The following is a 5,599-nucleotide window of genomic DNA, read 5'->3' as shown; positions in this document are numbered from 1 at the left end:
ATATTTTTCATTTTTTTGAAAATATGTTAAAAACAAGGGGCTAAAAACGAGTTACGACAATGATGTAAAAATAAACTGCTATCTTCATATTATTTAAATAAAAATTGAAACTTGTATTAAGAAAATAGATTTGATTAAAATCTTCATAAAATTAGTGAATTATAATCTTTCAAACAACATTTAAACTTTTTAGATTAATAAGAATTTTTCAAAACATTCTTAATCAGGATTTTCTAAAACATAACTTGTTTTAAATCATGTATGTAGACAAGTATCTTGTCATCATAGATCAATAAAGAATAGATCGTGTCTTTTTGAATTTTTTTTAACAATTCAAAACACTAATGAATGACATTACTTCTAAATAAAAAAAATACAATCTTCAAATATTTATTTAAAGGATATCTTTTAGATATGGATATACAAAACTCTTATATAGAGAGACAATAATATCTACAAACCAGATATGTAAAAAATCAAACTTTAATAATAAGAAATAAAAAAATATGACAAAAATATTTCCTATATTAAAAATAATAACAATGTACAATAACATAAAAGGTTTATCATAAATGATGAAGTCATAAAAACTTCATATTGGATTTGGACTTTCCACAACTGCTTATTGGCTTAGTTGTTTCACAATCTCCTACAAAAGCAAGTCTCTTATCATAATAAGAGACCCTTTTATGCTTAAGTTAATATATAATAGGAGAAAAAGAATGAATAACATGAGAATGATAACGTATAAGAGTGTATGTTGTGATGATCATGTATTTTGTTGTTGTGTGGTCTTATTGTGTTTGTATGGTTACTTGGTGACTTGAGATATTTATATACCTTGGTCACATGAAATTACCTTGTGGAGCATAAAGTAGTGAACATATTGTGTGATGAAATGATAAAGAACAATTATTTATATTACACAAGTAAAGTTGTGTAAGCGCTGAATTGGAAGGTTAAGCGTCGTGGTCATTGGTGGAAAAGGTTGGCATCCGTTAGTGATTGGCAAGAAAGGTTGTGTCTTACTTACCATTGGTGGTAATTAGTGGAGAGAAAGCTAGACGATATATTAACCTTTTAAAGGTCATAACATTTCCTTGTGTGTGCCAACGCTGGGCTACCTAGGAATTGGGATTTGATCCTAAGATAATGAGGTGTTAGGTCGAGGCTCAAATAGTGGATGTTCATGATTTGTTGTTGGGACAAGGTCCAAAAATTAATAGACAAGGGCTATCTGCTTAGGTCAAGGCCCATTAGCAGACAAGGTTATCTATTATTTTTTTTGCCAATCAGGTGGCCCTTAGTATTTTAAATTGAACCATAGTCTTTCAAATTGCTTATTATTTAAAAGAATCATGAATCTATTTCATCAAGTTATAGGTCACAAAGAATGCCTTGTGATCATAAAAATTATATTGTGTTAAGAATTGTGCCAATAATAATGAAGGATCAATGGCCAAGACTATAAATCAGTTATTGTTTCAATGACTAACATTGACAAATGAAAAATTCTATAGAAAGCCATAACACCTTCTTTCATATGACATTACTTGGAGTATTTGGTTAACCAGAAATCATCTAATTTTTCATCAAATACAACTAGATTGGGAATCATGCTTTGAAGTGCATAGGTAATGATCTGGTATGTTAAAGGGTTAAAGAGTCCCGAAGAAAATAAACCTTCTTTCACCGATTGTCAGCTTAGTTAAAGAGTCCCGAAGGAAATGTTAGTTACATAGATAATGATATCCTATGAAGTGCAAATGAGATTCATAAATGGTCCAACAATATTTGTGGTCACTGATATTATTAGATAGATTGTTCACTACTGTAATTTTTTACTTTTCCTTTTATTCTAATGCTTTTCTTTAAACTCCCTTTGTTTTTCATTCCTAGTCACCCTCTAAATGACTAGCTTTCATCAATAATATCTCTTAATTACCATAAAAAAAACAAAACAATAGAGGATCAATGGAGAAATTGCCATGATAAATGTTGAGAGAGCTTATTATTTGAAGATGTGGATATCTTATTAGAGACATGAAGAATTTTTTATGGAGATCTCATTTGAAGATATGGATATTTTATTAGAGATATGAAAATTTTGTGTAGGGTTTTTTTTTTTGAGATATAGAGATAAACAATATAATGAAGAAAAATATATGGAGACTTTCTTGGAGAGACTATTTATTTTTTCATTGATAACTTTAAAAGATTCTCTTATATAAGTGGAGATGTAATTTTTAAAAGCTATTTGATCTTGAACAATGTATTGTAGGATGTGCTGACCTCTTTTCTTTTTTGTTCAAATTTCATTTTCTTTTTGATGAACTATTGGAGATAACCTATGGTGATCAATTTTTATATCTTTTTTTAGGGCATAACAGTTCTCGATTTTATGCCCATAGTCATGTAAAAAACACAAACTTTTATAGGGTTCATTGTGTTCTTATTGCTCTTTATAAAAAAGGGATATTGCAAAAAAAAAAAAAAACACTTCTTTTGATAGCTACCAATACCTCAGTATGTGTGATGGTTAGAGGTTGGGTCATGAGCCAGGGAATGCCAGTTGATCACGGATGGATCCCTTTGTGTTTCTTTTGGATACTCTAATGCTACTAGAAGATCGATGGTGCTTGGAAGATTTTGCTTTTTGTTATTGGAAACAAAAGTGTTCTTGTCTAATCACACTTATTTTCTCTACTCAAATATGATTTTTTATTGTCAATTTCACTTTAAGGAGAGTTCATTTAGGAAGAGTATACAATCATTCCTATAAAGAATAGTTGTAGACTCCATTAATAAAGGATTTAGTGGCAATGAGTTTGAGTAAACTTTCTATGTTGATTATTTTCTTGATAAATCTTTGAAGATATGCTCCAGTGCTCTTATCTTCTTATTATGTAATGGTGAAGAGCTTAGGTTTTCTATTTTTAGCTGGTATGCTATATTGAAACGGGACATGAGTTTGGCGTTGAGATTGTTAAAGTCAATGATGGAACTAGACTCTTGGCTATGATGTCACACTCGAGTAGATTCATGAAATGTTATTGGAAAGATTTTGCATATAGCATTGCTACCTTATGTTACAAGCTCCAAGTTACTTCGTATGTTTTATATATGTCTTTTCTTAGGTTAGTAAAGCCATCGTAGTTATCAAAGTTGGCTTTTGTGAATATACAATTGACACGATCAAAAGATTGATGTCTTATCCCAAGTGCAGGAGTGTCGAAGTAATAAATAACCCGGCAAGACCGGGGTCGAACCACAGGGAGGTGAACTATATAAATTACAAATAATATATATATATATATATATTTAATAAAACAAAGAATTTATGAGAATTTTATGGGATATTGATGTAAGGATTAAATAAGGATAAAACAATTGTCAAGGTTAGAGGATCCACTAATGGTATTTCAAATAAGTATAGTATAAACTCTTTTTATTACTCAACTGGAAACCACACACAAAGAAGGTTCCAATCGGATTATAAATTATTAACATGATTATATTAGTTATCATATTCAAATAATGCTAATACTTGTAAATGTTGTCAGGTATTCATGATGATAACTTATGTTAACAACAAATCAAGTTCCTTTCATAGCACAGGTGTCGGTTATACCATACAGTTGGGCTATGAAAGTGCCAAGTATTTGTTGTACCAAGGGTTATACAACATAAATCTAGATTAACCATTTAATAAGCAAAGTATTAAGAGTGAATAAGATAACAAATACAAAACATGTTAGTATCAAACATTAAAGTCCATGTTGAGTTTATACTATACTTATTCTTACACCATTAGTGCAACATTTTCACCTTGACATAATAAACTTAGCTAAACATTATGAATAAGAAAAACATAGATAAACAAGAGGAGAACATGATTATATAAGTATAATAAAGGAAATGAAAGGTATAAACAAGAGATTAATGAAAGAAAAACTTAAGCATTACAAAAATATAAAGAGAGAGAGCAAGAACATAATCTTGATCTAAAAACCAAGATGTCTAAATGCATGGCAAAGGCCTCCTTTTATAGACTAAAATTTGAAACTATTGATTTGATGACTAATTGTTGAGTGAGTGGCCACCTCTTGACTTGGTAACAATCCTTATCTTCTTGTCTACAGAAAACATCATTACTAACATCAGAATTTGAGCAGATAGTCTTCATGAAAGTTCTGGAAAATTGTCTCAACTTTTAAAAAAAAACAAGAATCGGTGCATTTAGACTTCTAGAACTCATATGAGCTGAACATTGAATAGTGTCTGGGCTGCAGGACAGATTCTGACTTCTCTGTTGTTGCTACAATTTGAACTTAAAAAGGGTCCTTTTGAATCTTGGACTCTCATGAAAGTTTTAGGCCTATGTCTTAACTTTCTATACATATAAACCAGACCTAAATCCAAGTTCTACAACTCCAGTTATGATCTAATAATCGAATGGTGTTCCAATTTGAATTCAATCAGCATCTCTTTTCTAAGCTTAGCCCTCTCTTTGTCTTCTCAATTTCAGTGGTTAAACTCATCAATCAATCCTTTGATTTATGTGATAAGCCTGCATTTAAAATGAATATTTACCATAAATTAAAGGTATCTTATATTATCAGACTTGTTATTATAAAACATGCTCTAGTTAAGGAGTTATTGATACTTCAAGTGCAAAATGATGATATAAAACCTTGATAAAAATGCAATTTTAAGTACTAATCAACAATCCTTAGAGAGACAAGTCTGTAGAACTCAATGATAAACTGGAGAATCTTCCACTTTGTGGGGACAATATTCTCTCTTAGAAGCTTGTATCATTATTGATCTTATTCGTGTTGTGGTCTTCTTTAATAAGAAGTTCATGAGTAAGTCAATGAATCATAGAAGGGAAAGAATGTATAACAATGATAACGAGAATGTGGAAGAGTACATGTTGTGATGGTCGCGTGTTGTGTTGTTCTATGGTCTTGTTGTTCTATCTAGTTATCTAGGGGTATTTTTATACCTTAATCACATAAAATTACCTTATGGAGCATGGAGTTGCAGACACATTATGTGGAGAAATGATGAAGAACAATTATCTATACCGTGAATGTAAAGCTGTGGGGGCACCGTACTAGAAGGTTAAATGCCGTGATCATTGGTGAAAAAGGTTAGCACTTGTAGGTGATAAGCGAGAAAGGTTGGCGTCATACTAACAAGGCATGTGCCATACTCATTGGTGATGATTATTTGAGAGAAAGCTAAGGATCACTTACCTCTTAGAGGTTATAACATTGCACTGCTATGTGTGGCAACACTAAACTCCCTAAGAATTGGGATTCAATATTGAGATACTGAGGGGTTCAGTCAAGCCTAAAAAGTGGTGGTTCACGGTTAGTTACCGAGTTAAGACCCATAACTTGGCATGTCCGCTTAGGCCCAGGCCCATTAGGGGACAACCACACTGTCCATTTTTTTTTGGTACGGTGACCAATCAGTTGGTGTCTATAGATATATACACACACATATGTATATATTGGGCTCCATTACAACATGATTTAGAAAATTATTAGTTATGTGACCCGCGCTTCGCCGTTGGTCAAATAATCAATCA

Source organism: Populus trichocarpa, chromosome 9 (assembly GCF_000002775.5).
Source record: "Populus trichocarpa isolate Nisqually-1 chromosome 9, P.trichocarpa_v4.1, whole genome shotgun sequence".
NCBI classification, from domain to species: Eukaryota; Viridiplantae; Streptophyta; class Magnoliopsida; order Malpighiales; family Salicaceae; genus Populus; species Populus trichocarpa.
Note: the sequence above shows the minus strand (reverse complement) of the source record.